We start from the raw sequence: 19,878 nt of genomic DNA on the forward strand, positions 1-19,878 counted from the left end.
ATGTTTGGATTCCTTCTTTAATTACTTATTAAATAAGAGTATCTGTAATGCACGATGTACCTTAGATATGGTCATGAACTACGTATTTTTGTTATTTCAATACACTTAATTCTCTGCAACAAATATTTCGACTCTAAAAATATGTAAATATTGTTAATGAACTACCGACTGAGCAGATTCTACATTGAAAGTTACGAAACTTTCATTTGTCGAAAACGTAATGAAAGTGTATTTATAGTCAGCAAAGGTATAATTCTACCAAGGAAGAATAAAACTGAGAATCACGGGCGGTTTACAATCATATTTCTGCTAAATTTTCCAGTTTTCGCTCATTCCGCGATGAATAGCGTCTGACGGTACTATTATCAAGTCTGGTATTGCCAATGTAATTTATTCTCTCGATAAAAATTACAGTTTACCCCATTGTATTTCGTTTGTTAGTCATTTAATTTCTTGTTAATTAAAAACATTGCTTCACCAAATTGGTAATCGGAAGTAAGTCGTCGAAGAAATTTTAAGCAAATCGTTCAAGTACGTTTTGAGTTGTTTGGTAACAACGTATCTCCTGTACAGCCTATATACGTCCAAATGTTCATTTGTAGAAATTGAAATCCGCCAAGAACGATCAGAAATGTTTGATTGTAATCTTTCCCATTTATGTATTATATACGTTTATGTTTCAAGTCAGATTACGATATCTTATGGAGGCAGTGATCTTCCTCTTCTCTTGAAAGCAAAATGTGCAAAAGCATCAAGACTGGGAGAAATAAAACTGTAGATATGCACAAAGAAACAAAGTCACTCTTCTATATACTTAACTATGCATTCCCGACTCATCGGTTCATGATAAGAACAATACTACGCAATTAGAACTATCCAGAAACTTCCTAGCGTTGCCCATTCACTAATATACGGAATGATGTCAGAGTATTCACTATCCTCACAGATCCAGAACACTCGAGGGGTATCAATATACATTTAACCCCACTAATGTTTGCCCATCAAATATAAACTATCGGAATTAGAACCTACACAAGAAAGAAATCGAAACCTCATTTCCTCAGTACAGCTCATTACTTTTTCACTCTCGCATTCGCTTTCAACCCATAACATGCACGTCTGTTGTTCACAAAAATTGATGGCTTGTGTGGGTACGAATGATTATGGGAGAATCGTGGTCAAGTTTGAAATAAATCGGTGAAGAAAATTTCGAGATGTTTGCTAAGAATGTTTCCCTTTACATATTGGTGTAGGTAGATTTTAGCCACTCAGAAACTTCTTGAAATAGATACATCCATGATCTTATATAGCACAGGAGCAGACGACATAGTGTTGACGATTCTGACATTGTAATCAAACGAATTTAGCCTCTGAAGAGGGCCATAATAGCTCGACACCGCTCATGGCAAAAACTTAAATCTACTTAAAATATCTGTTGCTGGCTGCGTTTCTCTCAACATTACTTGATTTATTAATTTCTAGCAATGTAGCGCTCCCCGAATTCTTGTGCTCAGAGAAAAATCAGTCCCAGCGCCAAGGTTATAAATAAGATACGGAATCGTAGATCAGTTCTGATTTGCCGCGGGAAGTACGCTTCACATTTCTGTTCAATTTCCTGCCAGCACTCGAGTCTGATACTCCCTTATTAATGCAAATCTAAACGTCTTTGTGAAGTTCGTGAATTGGAATAGCACCGCTTCTAGACAAAAGATCAATGGCTGTGTAATTTTGTGAGAAATAATTCTTGAGGCTTCAAGTATTTCATTGTAAACGGGAGCGCATCTTAAACCGCTCACGTAAAGAAAGCGACAAAAGACCAGTGGTATTGTTTTCTGCCCTCGCCTCCAGCGTCTCAAAGGGAATGTTCTCAGTTTACCGTTCTCAACAGGAGACTAATTAATTTCGAGAGGGAGACTTGGTACAGAAGGCATGAGCTGCTGTGTATTCCCTTTTATTTACCGGCAGTAAGCTCTGTAAGTGTCTGTGTGGAACAAGCGAATGTTTCTTGCGCTATCTCCAACAGTACGTATTCCCTGAGGGTCTATCTGTCTATTTATTTTTAAACCTAGCTGTTTTTCCAAGGCTTACAATAAATATTCTTACTGCTTTGTCTAGACAGTTCTATTTATTATTTTATAATGTTCCCACAGTCGAGTTCGAAGCTACAGAGCTCAATCTAGCGGAATGAAAATTCGGTGAAGCGAAGTATGTATGTCAGTAGTAAACTCAGTTATGATGTTTTCTTATCACTCGATACACAGACCAGTGACCACTTTCCTCATATTCAGATAACACTTACTGCGGATGTGCGTAAGTTCCCAAACACTTGTTCATGCGGATGGAACCACATGGCTTCGAAATCGAAGAAAATTAATGGAACTGTGTGCATAAACAAATGAAAATCAGGAATAAATGGTGCTTATTTTATTAGCAACAGATACCTCCATCGAAGTTAGTCACCTCAGATGCTTCTATACCATCATTTTTAATTTCTTAATGTCTGTAGTAAAAGTAACTGAGTTCTATTATTCATTTATAGTTTGAGGTAGTGTTTCTCTTTTCCTTAAACGTTTGAGCCTGTGTGGTTTAATGTTAACAGAACAACATTCTTATTGCTGATTAAAATTATTCTGAGTTTTGTACCTCATCACTAACATGACGACAGCCACGGGAGTCTGCATCGTTATTACATTCTTATTGAGCCAAAGATCTGCGTTACTGTTGACATTACAAGTGCTTAGTTCTCAATAATTAAATATTCGGGAAGAAATTATATAGCAATTTTGAAACTACGTCTATTTTTTAAATTAATGACTTTTAATAATAAGACTTCATTTAACGAAGAATTTATGCATCATTTACTTCTAGTTATTTTACGACGATCATATCAGGCATCAGAGAGATACTATGAAACAGTACTGTTTTACTTTCAGCAATGGCTGCTCCTGCAGATGGGGTTTGTTCCGTTGTACTAGATAGCGGTCATGGGGTGTGTAGTAGTTTCTTTGTTTGTGTCTGGTGTATTTATTACTCACTGGTGCACGATCTCTGAGCCACACCTTCAGGGGTTCCGTACCACTATACCGGATGAGTCACCTAACATTACCACTGGAAAGACCTTCCAAAACACAGCAAACACTGAATAACCAATTCCACAGACCGAAAGTGAGGCAAATGACTTGTGTAATTGATTAATACAAACCATTGACAGATGCACGGAAATACGAGTTTCAGCACATACTAACTTTTTTAAACGATAACATTATTTTTAGCACAACATCAAAATAGAAAAAATACATAATTAATGCATTTTCGTACATTGTAAAATGTTACTTACATCCAGAGTAATTTGTAACTACTCAGCAGTTCAATAGTATGTATCGGAGGAATCCGAATTAATTAGGGATACAAAAAGAACAATGATATAACATAGCTACAGGGAAGACAAGAACAGCACATTACGTCCACATGTTAACATCTTTATTAGTCTTTTTGCCTGAAGAATACCGTAGAGTACTGGCTTGTTAGAAGAAATTCTACATTAACATGAGGTAGTAGTTAAACTTACAAATTTGTCTTTTTTTTCAATTACAGGATGTAAAAGAGTGTTTCCTGACATAAATGTTCAAAGTGGTGCCCATCATTTGCTGCACATACAGTACTGGCCATTAAAATTGCTACACCACGCAGATGAAGTGCTACAGACGCGAAATTTAACCGACTGGAACAAGATGGTGTCATATTCAAATGATTAGCTTTTCAGAGCACACACAAAAGGTTTGCGCCGGTGACGACACCTACAACGTGCTGGCATGAGGGAAGTTTCCAACCGTTTTCTAATACACAAACAGCAGTTTACCGGCGTTGCCTGGTGAAACGATGTTGTGATACCTCGTATAAGCAGAAGAAATGCGTACCATCACGTTACCGACTTTGATAAAGGTCGGATTGTAGCCTATCACGATTGCGGTTTATCGTATCGCGACATTGCTGCTCGCGTTGGTCGAGATCCAATGACTGTTAGCAGAATATGGAATCGGTGGGTTCAGGAGGGTAATGCGGATCGCCGTGCTGGATCTCAACGGCCTCGTATCACTAGCAGTCGAGATGACAGGCATCTTATTAGCATGGCTGTAACGGATCGCGCACCCCCGTCTCGATCCCTCAGTCAACAGATGGGGACGTCTGCAAGACAACAACCATCTGCACGAACAGTTCGACGACGTTTAGAGCAGAATGGACTATCAGCTCGGAGACCGTGGCTGCGGTTACCCTTTACGTTTCATCACAGACAAGAGCACCTGCGATGGTGTACTCAACGACGAACCTGGGTGCTCGAATGGCAAAACGTCATTTTTTCCGATGAATCCATGTTCTGTTTACAGCATCTTGATGGTCGTATTCGTGTTTGGCGATATCGCGGTGAATGCAGATTGGAAGCGTGTATTCGTCATCGCCATACTGGCGTATCACCTGGCGTGATGGTATGGGGTGCCATTGGTTACACGTCTCGGTCACCTCTTGTTTGCATTGACGGCACTTTGAACAGTGGACGTTACATTTCAGATGTGTTACGACCCGTGGCTCTACCCTTCATTCGATCCCTGCGAAACCCTACATTTCAGCAGGATAATGCACGACCGCGTGTTGTACATCCTGTACGGGCCTTTCTGGTTACAGAAAAGGTTCGACTGCTGCCCTGGCCAGCACATTCTCTTGATCTCTCACCAATTGAAAACGTCTGGTCAATGGTGGTCGAGCAAGTGGCTCGTCACAGTACGCCAGTAACTACTCTTGATGAACTGTGGTCTCGTGTTGAAGCTTCATGGGCAGCTGTACCTGCACACGCCATCCAAGCTCTGTTTGACTCAATGCCCAGGCGTATCAAGGCCGTTATTACAGCCAGAGGTGGTTGTTATGGGTACTAATTTCTCAGGATCTATGCACCCAAATTGCGTGAAAATGTATTCACCTGTCAGTTGTAGTATAATATATTTGTCCAATGGATACCCGTTCGTCATCTGCATTTCTTCTTGGTGTAGCAGTTTTAATGGTCAGTAGTGTATTTGCCACCTACCGCGTAATGTAATGTCGCCACAGGCTGCCTCAATACGATGTTTCATACCCTCTGGATTTGTAGGAACTTTACGGTACACGTTCTCCTATAACGTAACCCACAGAAAGAAGTCTAAAGGTGTCAGATCAGGAGAATGGGCTGGTCAATTTTAGCGTCCGCCACTTCCTATGAAACGCCTGTCCAACATATTGTCAAGGGTCAGTCTGGTGATCATTGCAGAATCTGCAAGAACACCATCGTGTTGATACTAAATACGTCTACGTGTTTCCAGAGGGACATTTTCTAGCAACATTATCAGATCATTTTTTATACACTCCATGTATTTTGCAGCTATTTCGGTGCCTTCAATGAAATGAGGGCCAATGAGACGGTCGCCAGTTACTCCGCACCAAACATTTACATTCCAGTTTCATTGTCGCTCTACCTGTCGAAGCCGTCAAGGATTGCACGTTTCGTGAATTCACCGCACCGTGGTTTGTGAATTCTGCTTCTTCGGTAGACAGGTAGAACTGCAACGCATTCTCTGTCAGAGCCCATTGGCAGAAATTCACTCGATTATTGAAGTCATCTCCATGTAGTTGCTGCTGTAAAGACACATGATACGGGTGATATTTGCGACGATTAAGTACGCGTAATACACTACGTTGACTCATTACACTTCCTCTAGCGATATCACGTTAACTAATGCGTGGTTCACGGCAACAACAGTTAAATCATCAACCGCACATGCTTCTCCTGAGATGGGTTTTACGGACCCTTTTACGTGTTATGACATACAATTGCATACACTGTTGCATACAAATGTTTGCAGATATTTTCAAATGTGCGGCGCGTTGGATGATCTCTGTCCGAGTACCTTTTTGCATTCAACATGCAGGCTGCAGCTGGATATTGTCTACACTCACCGTAGATGAGTATCATCGCTGACTTTACAGAGTTAGAATAAACAATTTTAACACTTATTACAACACTGTACACACTGTTGTAGTTGCGAGTTTCTGACGTTCCTACTGTACGTACTTCTATTCTTACTTGTGTACAGTACACTCTTACAGACGTCCGGTAACAGAGTGTACTACAGTTATTATGAGTTGTTATGGTCTTCAGTCCACAGACTACTTTGATGCACCTCTCCATGCTACTCTATCCTGTGCTAGCTTCTTCGTCTCCCAGTACCTACTGCAACCTACGTCCTTCTGAATCTGCTTAGTGTATTCATCTCTCTCGAGTCCATCTAGAAAAGATATCCTGAAAGTGCCTAAATGAGGCGAAACGAGTCGTTGAAAAATTAAAAAAACAAAATTGCAACCAAGACTGTTTTTAACCAATACTGTTAAGCACTGGTTTGCTGTATGCCACACATGGGTTGGAAGACCACTATATTCTTCTTCAAGTCTGAGGGTATTTCGCCTGTCTCATATATCTGGCTCACCAGGTGGTAGAGTTTTGTCATGGCTGGCTCTTCCAAGGCTGGCAGTAGCTCTAATGGGATGTTGTCTTCTCCTGGGGCCTTGTTCCGACTTAGGTCTTTCTGTGCTCTGTCAAATTCTTCACGCAATATCATATCTCCCATTTCATCTTCATCTACGTCCTCTTCCATTTCCATAATTCTGCCCTCAAGTACACTGCCATGTGTAGACCTCCTATATACTCCTCCCATCTTTCTGCTTTCCCTTGTTTGCTTAAGAAGGGTTTTCCATCTGAGCTCTTGATATTCATACAAGTGGTTCACTTTTTTCCAAAAGTCTCTTTAACTTTCCTGCAGGCAGTATCCGTCCCACCCATAGTAATATGCCTCTGCATCCATACGTCCGTCCTCTAGCCATCCTAGCTTAGCTATTTTACATTTTTTGTCGATCTCATTTTTGAGACATTATAATACTTTTCACCTGCTTCACTTACTGCGTTTTTATATTTTCTCCTTTCATCAATTATATTCAGTGTTTGTTGTGTTACCCAAGGATTTCTACTAGCCCTCGGCTTTTTACCATCTTCATCCTTTGCTACCTTCACTATTTCATCTCTCAAAGCTAACCATTCTTCTTCTACTCTATTTCACTCCCCTGTTCTTGTTAATAGTTCCCTAAAGTTCTCTGAAAAATTCTCTACATTCTCTGGTTCCTTCAGCCTGTCCAGGTCCCGTCTCCTTAAATTTATATTTATTGCAGTTTCTTCAGTTTTAATCTACGTTTCATAACCAGTAAATTGTGGTCATAGTCCACTTCTGCTCCTGGAAATGTCCCATCTATCTCTCCGTCTGACCATCATACAATCTATCTGAAACCTACCATTGTCTCCAGGCATCTTCCACATATAGAACCTTCTTTCATGATTCTTAAACCAAGTGTTAGCTATGATTAGGTTATGCTCGGTGCAAAATTCTACCAGGCAGCTTTCTCTTTAATTCCTTACCCCGACTCCATATTCACTCACTACTTTTCCTTCTCTTCCATTTCCTACTATCGAATTCCAGTCTCCCATGACTATTAAATTTCCTTCTTCCCTAACCATCGGGAAAATTTCTCTTATCTCATCATATATTTCTTCAACTTCTTCATTATCTGAGGAGCTAGTTGGCATATAAACTTATACTACTAGAGTAGGTGTGGGCTTCATGTCCATCTTAGCTACAATAATGCGTTCACTAGGCTGTTCGTAGTAGCTTCTCCACCTTCCTATTTTTTTGTTCATTATTAAACCTACTCCGGCATTACCCATATGGAATTTTGTATTTATAACCTTGTATTCACTCACCTAACCAGAAGTCTTGTTCTTCCTGCCGACGAAATTCACTAATTCTCACTATATCTAACTTTAACCTATCCAGTTCCCTTTTTAAATTTTCTAACCCACCTGTCCGATTATGGGATCTGACTTCGGTTCTCCAATTCGTAGAATGTCGGTTTTCTTTCTTCTGATAACGACGTCCTCCTGAGTAGTCCCTTCACGGGGATCCGAATTGAGTACTATTTTACGTCCGGAATATTTTACCCAAGAGGACGCCATCATCATTTAACGATACAGCAAAGCTGGATGCCCGCGGGAAAAATTGCGGTTGTATTTTCCCGTCGCTTTCAGCCGGAAGCAGTACCGGCATTGAAAGGCCGCTTTGGTTGATGTTACAAGGCCAGATCAGTCAATCATCCAGGCTGTTGTCCCTGCAAGTACTGATATCGCTGCTGCCCCTCATCAGGAACCACACATTTGACGTTAGTAATTTTCCTGATCATACTGTTGTAATTACTTCACCTTGCCAACTATAGATTGGAAGTCTAATGCAATGAAAACTTATGCCAGTGACCGCGATTCGTGTGAAATTTTTTTTGAATGTCTTGTTCGAAAATTCCTTTGGGCAGGTAGTTAGAGAACCATCTGGTGAGGGTAACATCTTAGACCTCCTGGCACCAAACACACCTGAACCTAACGAGTCACTTAATATAGAGGAAGGTATCAATAGTTATAAGGCTGTGATAACACGTAACGAATCTGCTTAGGAAGTGTGACTGGACACAAATTTCAGAGTATCTGAGCAGTCAGCATCAAATGTTCTGTGATGAGGATGAAGATGTGAGACTCAATTGAAAAAAAATTCAAATAACTCATGCAGCATGCCTTAGAAAAATATGTTCCGAGTAATGTTCTAAGGGATGGAAAAAACCCGCCGTGGTATAATAGCCGTGTTAAGAAACTGCTACATAAACAAAGAGAATTTCTACGCACATTCAAGAGAAGTAAAATCGTAACTGACAAACAAAAGCTGAACGAAGATAAAATGAGCTTAAAGAGAGCAATGAGAGAAGCGTTCAATGACTTTGAAAGTAAAACTTTGTCAGCTGATCTTAGTAAAAACCCTAAGTGGTTTTGATCGTATGTAGTGCAAAATCCCCAAGTGGCTCAAACTCATCTCTTCATTCACTCAGTGACCATACTGGCACCGTAACGGAAGACGACAGAGAGAAGGCTTAAATACTGAATTCGGTCTTCCAAAACGGTTTCACCATGATAGATCGTAACACGGTCTCACCTTTCAATCGTCGTACGAACCTCAGAATGGCAGATATTGAGATAACCGCTCATGGACTAGAAAAACAACTAAAATCGCTTAGCTGTGGAAAGGCGTCAGCACCAAATGAGATACCTGTAACATTCTACCAAGATTATGCAAAAGACCTTGCTCCTCACCTAGCATTAATACGTCGTAGATACCTCGAGCAACGAATGGTATCTAGCGATTGGAAGAATGCGCAAGTCACTTCCATTTTGAGGAAGGGCTGTGGGACAGATACATACAAATATAGACCTATACCGTTGACGTCAATCTGTTGTAGAATTATGGATAAGCTTTATGGTCAAGAATTATGACGTTCTTGTAGAAGGAAAATCTCCTCTATAAAAATCAACATGAATTTCACAAACAGAGATCCTCTGAAACTCAGTTCGCTCTGTTCCTCGATGAGATCCACAGCGCCGCAGACAATGGCCCTCAGGTTGATGCCGTTTTCCTTGAATTCATAAAGGTATCTGCCACAGTCCAGCATTGCCGTTTAGTGAAAAAAACGAGCATATATACACTCCTGGAAATTGAAATAAGAACACCGTGAATTCATTGTCCCAGGAAGGGGAAACTTTATTGACACATTCCTGGGGTTCGATACATCACATGATCGCACTGACAGAACCACAGGCACATAGACACAAGCAACAGAGCATGCACAATGTCGGCACTAGTGCAGTGTATATCCACCTTTCGCAGCAATGCAGGCTGCTATTCTCCCATGGAGACGATCGTAGAGATGCTGGATGTAGTCCTGTGGAACGGCTTGCCATGTCATTTACACCTGGCGCCTCAGTTGGACCAGCGTTCGTACTGGACGTGCAGACCGCGTGAGACGACGCTTCATCCAGTCCCAAACATGCTCAATGGGGGACAGATCCGGAGATCTTGCTGGCCAGGGTAGTTGACTTACACCTTCTAGAGCACGTTGGGTGGCACGGGATACATGCGGACGTGCATTGTCCTGTTGGAACAGCAAGTTCCCTTGCCGGTCTAGGAATGGTAGAACGATGGGTTCGAGGACGGTTTGGATGTACCGTGCACTATTCAGTGTCCCCTCGACGATCACCAGAGGTGTACGGCCAGTGTAAGAGATCGCTCCCCACACCATGCTGCCGGGTGTTGGCCCTGTGTGCCTCGGTCGTATGCAGTCCTGATTGTGACGCTCACCTGCACGGCGCCAAACACGCATACGACCATCATTGGCACCAAGGCAGAAGCGACTATCATCGCTGAAGACGACACTTCTCCATTCGTCCATCCATTCACGCCTGTCGCGACACCACTGGAGGCGGGCTGCACGATGTTGGGGCGTGAGCGGAAGACGGCCTAACGGTGTGCGGGACCGTAGCCCAGCTTCATGGAGACGGTTGCGAATGGTCCTCGCCGATACCCCAGGAGCAACAGTGTCCCTAATTTGCTGGGAAGTGGCGGTGTGGTCCCCTACGGCACTGCGTAGGATCCTACGGTCTTGGCGTGCATCCGTGCGTCGATGCGGTCCGGTCCCAGGTCGATGGGCACGTGCACCTTCCGCCGACCACTGGCGACAACATCGATGTACTGTGGAGACCTCACGCCCCACGTGTTGAGCAATTCGGCGGTACGTCCACCCGGCCTCCCACATGCCCACTATACGCCCTCGCTCAAAGTCCGTCAACTGCACATACGGTTCACGTCCACGCTGTCGCGGCATGCTACCAGTGTTAAAGACTGCGATGGAGCTCCGTATGCCACGGCAAACTGGCTGACACTGGCGGCGGCGGTGCACAAATGGTGCGCAGCTAGCGCCATTCGACGGCCAACACCGCGCTTCCTGGTGTGTCCGCTGTGCCGTGCGTGTGATCATTGCTTGTACAGCCCTCTCGCAGTGTCCGGAGCATTTCCATTTCCAGGAGTGTAGTTTCGAAACAAATTTACAACTGGATACAAGACTACTTCGCAAAAAGAACTCAACTCGTCGCCCTTAACGGAACAAAATCGACAGATGTAAACGCTTTTGTCATATTTACGAGTTCCTAACCAGGAGCGAATTTTATTATAACATCTGTGTGCTATAATAGTTTAGTTTCTTGAATTTCTGCGTGTAAATTTAAAATCTAATAGCCACAGTTCTCGCCTTTTCGCTTGCGTCAGAAAGTAAACCGATTTTGTGATATACCACAAGTTCCTTACCAGGGGAAAATTATTTAGTTTCACCCGAGTGTTTCGGTAGTTAGGTTATTGAATATCTGCGTATTACTAGACACAGTTCGTGCGGTTTCGTCATGGTTTACATTAGAGTTGTTCAGTACGTGCCGATAGTCCGTTTATTTGCATAGTTTAGTTTACCACGGTCTTTGGTGTGGACAGGGACTGCGATTGATGTGTGCGGATGCGAGCCGAGTTGGTGACACTTCGCTCTCAGCTTCAGGCTGTGATGACCTCGGCCACACAGCTTGAGGCAGCAGTGGATGCCGGCCGTGGGGATCCAATGGACATCCAGCACGCCAGAGTCCTCCGATCGGTCCTCACCGGTAGCCAGCCCAGTTACTGCTCTCAGTGAGGTAGCCCCTCACCTGTGGTCGAGTTGGAGGTCGCCCAGGAGCGAAGCAGGCGGCGAAAGACTTACCAGGCGGCCGCCCGTAAGACCTCCCGGGTTTGTCTGACAAACGGGTTCCAGGTGCTGTCTGTGGCTGCCACAGTCGCTGAGCTGGATGGTGTCGCATGCCCTGTCTCATAGGAAACCACTCGGCCTGCAAGATCGGGGATTATTGGTACTTAGGAGCTCCAACGTTAGGCGCGTTATGGGGCCCTTGGGGACTTGACTGACACGGAAAATTCCTCCCGGATGCCATGAGGAGCACATGGTGCAGCCAAATGAGTGTGTCGCTTTGGATCAGAAGAGATTCTCTGTGGTTTAGAGCTGCTAACAGAAGTGGTAAAGGCTTCCGGTCTTGCTTGCAAGATGAAAGCAGTGCGGACCATTTGCAGCATTGTCGACAGGACCGATTGCGGACCTCTGGTACAGAGCTGAGTGGAGGGTTTGAATCAGAGGCTCAGGCGGTTCTGCTACAGTGTAGGCTGCAGATTCTTTGACTTGCGCCAAATGGTGGTTGGGTTTCGGGTTCCGCTGAATAGGTCAGGTGTCCACTATACGCAGGAGGCGGCTACACGGGTAGCAGGGGCTGTGTGGCGTGGACTGTGCGGTTTTTTAGGTTAGAAGGTCTCGGGAAAACACAAGATGGGCTCAGTCACAAAGGGTGCAAGCTGAACACAGGAAGAACATAGATACAGGAACCATTGCTATAACAGTTGTAAATTGTCGTAGCTGTGTTTGGAAAGTACCACAGCTCCAAGCGCTAATAGAAATGCACTGAAAACTGGCTAAAGCCGGATATAAGCGCACCCAAAATTTTTTTGCGAAGAACCTAACGGTCTTCCGAAAAGATAGGGTAAACACGGTTCGCGGTGGAGTGTTTGTTGCTGTTAGAAGTAGTTTAACTTGTCGCGAAATTGAAGTAGATACTTCCTGTGAGTTTGTATGGGCAGAGGTCATTGTTGGCAACCAGAATAAAATAATAATTGGATCCTTTTATCGACCTCCCGGTTCAGATGATACAGTTGCTGAAAGGGTTCAAAGAAAACCTGAGTTTTATTTCAAAGACGTGCCCGACTCGTACTATAGTAGTTGGTGGTGACTTTAGTTTACCTTCCTTATGTTGGCGAAAATACATATTTAATTACGGAGGTACGCGTAAAATGTAATCCGAAATTGTGCTAAATGCATTCTCTGAAAATTATTTCGACCAGTTAGCTCATGAGCTCACGCGAATAGTAAATGGTTGTGAAAACACACTTGACCTCTTAGCAACGAATAATCCTGAGTTAATAATCAGCATCAATAATCAGCATTAGTGAGCACAGGGTTGTCGTAGTGAGACTGAATATTGTAATCCCCAAATCCACGAAAAATAAGCGAAACATATACCTACTCAAAAAGCAGATAGAAATTAACTTAACCCCTTTCTGAGAGACAATTTCCACTCATTCCAAATTAATAATATAAGTGTAGACCAGATGTGGCTAGGACTCGAAGAATAGCAATTGAGAGGTATATACCAAATAAACTGATCCTCCTTGGTACACAAAACGAGTTAGAACACTGTTGCAGAAAAAACAAAACAAACATGCCAAATTTAAACAGACGCAAAATCCCCCAGATTGGCGATACTTTACAGAAATTCGAAACTCAGCCCGCAGTTCAAAGCGAGAAGCCTATGAAAGTTTCCACAACGAAACTTTGTCTCGAAACATGTCAGAAATCCAAGGAGATTCTGGTCGTATATGAAGTATACTAGCGGCAAGAAACATCAAAGCCTTCTCTGCTCGACGTTGTTGTGGTCTTCAGTCCTGAGACTAGTTTGATGCAGCTCTCCATGCTACTCTATCCTGTGAAAGATTCTTCATCTCCCAGTACCTACTGCAACCAACATCCTTCTGAATCTGCTTAGTGTATTCATTTCTTGGTCTCCCTCTACGATTTTTACCCTCCACGCGGCCCTTCAATGCTAAATTTGTGATCCCTTGATCCCTCAGAACATGTCCTACCTTCCGATCCCTTCTTCTAGTCAAGTTATGAAACAAACTCCTCTTCTCTGCAATTATATTCAATACCTTCTCATTAGTTATGTGATCTACCCATCTAATCTTCAGCATTCTTCTGTAGCACCGTATTTCGAAAGCTTGTATTCTCTTTTTGTCTAAACTATTAGTCGTCCATGTTTCACTTCCATACATGGCTACACTCCATACAAATACTTTCAGAAATGACTTACATACACTTAAATCAATACTCGATTTTAACAAATTTCTCTTCTTCAGAAACTCTGTCCTTGCCATTGTGATTTAATTCGACTACATTCCATTACCCTCGTTTTGCTCTTGCTGATGTTCATCTTACACCCTCCTTTCAAGACACTGTCCATTCCGTTCAACTGCTCTTCCAAGTACTTGGCTGTCTCTGACAGAATTACAATGATATCGGCAAACCTCAAAGTTTTTATTTCGTCTCCATGGATTTTAATACCTACTCCGAACTTTTCTTTTGTTTCCTTTACTGCTTGCTCAATATAGAGATTGAATATCATCGGGGAGAGACTACAACCCTGTCTCACTCCCATCCCAACCACTGCTTCTCTTTCATGTCCCTCGACCCTTGTAAATGTCATCTGGATTCCGTACAAATTGTAAATAGCATTTCGCTCCCTGTATTTTACCCGCGCCATCTTCAGAATTTGAAAGAGAGAATTCCAATCAACATAGTCGAAAGCTTTCTCTATGTCTACAAATGCTAGAAATGTAGGTTTGCCTTTCCTAAATCTTATCTTAAGATAAGTTGTAGGGTCAGTATTGCCTCCAACATTTCTACGGAATCCTAACTGATCTTCCCCGAAGTCAGCTTCTACTAGTTTTTCCATTCGTCTGTAAAGAATACGCGTTACTATTTTGCACCTGTGATTTATTAAACTGATAGTTCGGTAATTTTCACATCTGTCAACACCTGTTTTCTTTGGGATCGGAATTACTATATTCTTCTTGAAGTATGAGGGAATTTCACCTGTCTCATATATCTTGCTCACCAGATGGTAGAGTTTTGTTAGGCCTGGCTCTCCCAAGGCTGTCAGTAGTTCAAATGGAATGTTGTCTACTCCCGGGGCCTTGTTTCGACTCAGGTCTTTCAGTGCTCTGTCAAACGCTTCACGCAGTATCGTATCTCCCATTCCATCTTTACCTACATCCTCTTCCATTTCCATAATATTGTCCTGAAGAACATCGCCCCTATATAGACTCTCTATATACTCCTTCCACCTTTCTGCTTTCCTTTCTTTGCATAGAACTGGGTTTCCATCTGAGCCCTTGATATTGATGCAAGTGCTTCTCTTTTCTCCAAAGGTCTCTCTAATTTTCCTGTAGGCAGTATCTATCTTACCCCTCGTGAGATAAGCCTCTACATCCTTACATTTGTCCTCTAGCAATCCCTGCTTAGCCGTTTTGCACTTGCTGTCGATCTCATTTTTGAGACCTTTGTATTCCATTTTGCCTGCGTCATATACTTCATTTTTGTACTTTCTCCTTTCATCGATTAAATTCAATATTTCTTCTGTTACCCAAGGATTTCTACTATCTGTCGTCCTTTCACCTACTTAATCCTCTGCTGCCTTCAATACTTCATTCCTCAAAGCTACCCATTCTTCTTCTACTGTATTTCTTTCGCACGTTCCTGTCAGCTGTTCCCCTATGTACTCCCTGACACTCTATACAACCTCTGGTTCTTTCAGTTTATCCAGGTCCCATCTCCTTAAATTCCCTCTGCTCGATAACAATGAAGATACTATCGAAGACAGTGCTGCCAAACCAGATTTACTAAACACAATCTTTCGAAATGCCTTTACAAGAGAAGACGAAATAAATATTCCAGAATTCGAATCGAGAATAGCTGCCAACATGAGTAACGTTGAAGTAAATATCCTCGGATTAGTGGAGCAACTCAAATCACTTAATAAAAGCAAGTCTTCTGAACCAGACTGTATACCAATTAGGTTAATTTCGGGGTATGCTAATGCATTAGCTCTATACTTAACAATCATTTATAACCGTTAGGTAGACGAAAGATCTGTACCCAAAGACTTGGAAATTGCACAGGTAACACCAATATTCAAGGAAGGTAGTAGGAGTAATCCACTGAATTACAGGCCCAATCGTTAACGACGATATGTAGCAGGATTTTAGAATATATGTTGTGTTCAGACATTGTTAATTACCTCGAAGGAAACGGTCTATTGCCACACAGTATACATTAGTTTCGAAAACAACGTCTCAGTAAAACACAACTAGCTCTTTATTCACATGAAGAGCTGAGTGTTATTGACAAGGGATTACTGATTGATTCCGTATTTCTGGATTTCCGGAACTGACTCTGTACCACACAAGCGGCTCATAGTAAAATTGCTTGCTTATGGAATATCGTCTCAGTTATGTGATGGGTTTGCGATTTCCTGTCAGAGAGCTCACAGTTCGTAGTGATGGATGGAAAGTCATCGAGCAAAACAGAAGTGATTTCAGGCGTTCCCCAAGGTAGTGTTATAGGCCCTTTGCTGTTCCTTATACATACAAACCATTTGGGAGCCAATCTGAGCAGCTTTCTTCAGTTGTTAGCAGATGACGCTGTCGTTTATCGACTAATAAAGTCATCAGAAGATCAAAATAAACTGCAAAACGATTTAGAAAAAATATTTGTATGGCGTGAAAAGTTGCAGTTGACCCTAAATAACGAGAAGTGTGAGGTCATCCACATGAGTGCTTAAAGGGCCTCTTTAAACTTCGGTTACACGATAAATTAGTCTAATCTAAAAGCCGTAAATTCAGCTAAATACCTAGGTATTACAATTGCGAACAAGTAAAATTGGAAGGAACACATAGAAAATGTTGTGGGGAAGGCTAACCAAAGACTGCGTTTTATTGGCAGGACACATGGAAAATGTAACAGACCTACTAAACTGACGTGTGACGAGCGCCCCCGTCGGGTAGACCGCTCGCCTGGTGCAAGTCTTTCGATTTGACGCCACTTCAGCGACTTGCACGTCGATGGGGATGAAATGATGATGGTTAGGACAACACAACACCCAGTCCCTGAGCGGAGAAAACCTCCGACCCAAACGGGAATCGAACCGGGACCTTTACGATTGACAGTCCGTCGCGCTCGCCACTAAGCTACCGGGGGCGGACAACAGACCTACTCAGAAGACTGTCTACACTGCGCTAGTCCGTCTTCTTTTAAAATACTGCTGCGCGGTGTGGAATCCTTACCAGATAGGACGGAGATGCTCCAAACTCCATTGTCAGACGTTACAAGAGAGGGGTTATGCAGCATGGAGAGATTTACTATTGAAGAGAGCACTTTCTGGGAAGAGTCGGGCAACGTATTACTTCCCCCACATATGTCTCGCGTAATCACCAAGAGGAGAAAATTTGATTCGAGAAATTCAAGCCAATACAGGGACTCACCGACAGTCATTCTCCCCAAGCGATATTCACAAAAGGAACAGGTTGGAGGGATCGGTTAGTGGTACTCTTTTTAACATACCATAGGTAGCTTGCGGAGTATGATTTAGATGTAAGGCCAGACAAATCGCACCTAAGGGTTGTCGAAGGGGTTGCTTAACGCTCAGGCATTAGACCAGTCGTGACGTTGAATGTATGTAGAAGTTCCTGACGCTTTTGCAACATTACAGAGGAAGGCCGTAGGCACCAGTGGAAGGCAACTATGGCGTCTCGAAAAAGTGTTGCTATAACTGTGTTGCTCTACGTAGTAGCATCAGTTTTAATTATCAGACCTGTTCTGTTTGTATCTTGGACATGTAGTATAACAGATTAAGAAGCAAAACTCATAAATACAGATATCTGCTTACTGAGTGCTAGTTCGGATAGGTAAACGGAAGTGACGGTATATTAGGATCCATCCGAGCATTTGCCTGAACTAATTAAGGAAATTTCGGAAAATCTAAATGCGACTTCCTGGCAGATTAAACCTGTGTGCCGGACCGAGAGTCGAAGTCTGGATCTTTTCCTTTCACGGGAAAGTGCTCTACCTCTGAGCTACCCAGGCACGACTCACGCCCCGTCCCCACAGCTTTACTTCCAACAGTACCTCGTCTCCCACTTTCCAAACTTCACAGAAGCTCTCCTGCGAACCATGCAGAACTACCACTCCTGGAGGAAAGGATATTGTGGAGACATGGCTTAGCCACAGCCTAGGGGATGTTTCCGGAATCAGATTTTCACTCTGCAGCGGAGTGTGCGCTGATATAAAGCTGTGAGGACGGGGCGTGTGTTGTGCTTGGGTAGCTCAGATGGTAGAGCACTCGCCCGCGAAAGGTAAAGGTCCCTAGTTAGAGTCTCGGTCCGGCACAAAGTTTTAATTTGACAGGAAGTTTCATATCAACGCACACTCCGCTGTAGAGTGAAAATCTCATTCTGGAATCTAAATGAGTTTCGTCGGATGAATGTTGGAGTCGTCATCGCCGCCACTGCAAGGCCAGTTCAAATGGCTCTGAGCACTATGGGACTTAACTGCTGAGGTCATCAGTCCCCTGAAACTCAGAACTACTTAAACCTAACTAACCTAAGGACAACATAGACATCCATGCTCGAGGCAGGATTCGAACCTGCGGTCGTAGCAGGCAAGGAAAGTCTCTTTGAAACACTTCAGCCTTATTCGTTGTATCGGTATTGTAAAATGCTATAAAAGAAATATTGCAGAGAAGGTATTTAGTAATATGAATAGCCCGTCTATTACGAAAGCAGTTATACTCTAGTGCGAAAATCGTAAGTACGAAAGTAACTTTCACATGCTGTATGAGTGCCAAATAACAGAGCTCGATGAAACTTGAATGACACACAGAAAGAAATAATGCAGTCTAGTACACAAGGTAACTCAAAGAAATACATAACATGACTTACAGAAATGATACTTCTATTGAAAGACAATTATCACACGTAAGTCACTAGGATTCACGATGCATCCCTGTACATTACAGAAATCGGGGAATAGTTTTGGGTGGGGTGTGTGATAACCACTGTCGACAACTCATACTCTATGATAGCCACTAGGATGGTAAGGACTTCTTGTAATACTACGTCCCACTCTTCCACCATCGTGGTTAACGACTTCTGAATGGCAGCTGGTTCTCCCGAACAGATCGCACACGTGCTCCACAATCCTCAAGTCGTGAAAACGAGCAGATCAATCTGTTCCTCAAATGTGGTCTCTTTCAAGAGCTCCTCCAGCTACTCCGTTCGATACAGTTGTGCACTGTTATCCATAAAAATGTAATCACTGCCGAAAGTACCCCTGAGTAGAGGGGAATGAATGTCGCGATAACATTGACCGTTGAATGTACCGTGTTAAGAGATTTGGAAGTCAGTACGGTCATGGGAATATAGTGGGAATTAGTGAAGTTCGGTGGCAGGAGGAACAAGACTTTTGGTCAGGTGAATACAGGGTTATAAATACAAAATCAAATAGGGGTAATGCAGGAGTAGGTTTAATAATGAATAACAACATAGGAGTGCTTGTAAGCTACTACAAACAGCATGGTGAACGCATAATTGTGGCCAAGATAGACACAAAGCCCATGCCTACTACAGTAGCACAAGTTTATATGCCAACTAGCTCCGCAGATGATGAAGAAATTGATGAAATGTATGATGAGATAAAAGAAATTATTCAGGTAGTGAAGGGAGACGAAAATTTAATAGTAATGGGTGACTGGAATTCGTCAGTAGAAAAACGGAGAGAAGGAAACATAGTAGGTGATTATGGATTGGAGCTAAGAAATGAAAGAGGAAGCCGTCTGGTAGAATTTTGCACAGAGCATAACTTAGTCATAGCTAACACTTGGTTCAAGAATCATAAAGGAAGGTTGTATACATGGACAAATCCTGGAGATAATAAAAGGTATCAAATAGATTATATAATGGTAAGGCAGAGATTTAGGAATCAGATTTTAAATTGTAGGACATTTCCAGGGGCAGATGTGGACTCTGGCCACAATCTATTGGTTATGACCTGTAGGTTACAACTGAAGAAACTGCAAAAAGGTGGGAATTTAAGGACATGGGATCTGGATAAGCTGAAAGAACCAGAGGTTGTACTGAGTTTCAAGGAGAGCATAAGGGAACAATTGACAGGAATTGGGGAAAGAAACAC

This window comes from Schistocerca gregaria, chromosome 4, assembly GCF_023897955.1.
Source record: "Schistocerca gregaria isolate iqSchGreg1 chromosome 4, iqSchGreg1.2, whole genome shotgun sequence".
Lineage (NCBI taxonomy): Eukaryota > Metazoa > Arthropoda > Insecta > Orthoptera > Acrididae > Schistocerca > Schistocerca gregaria.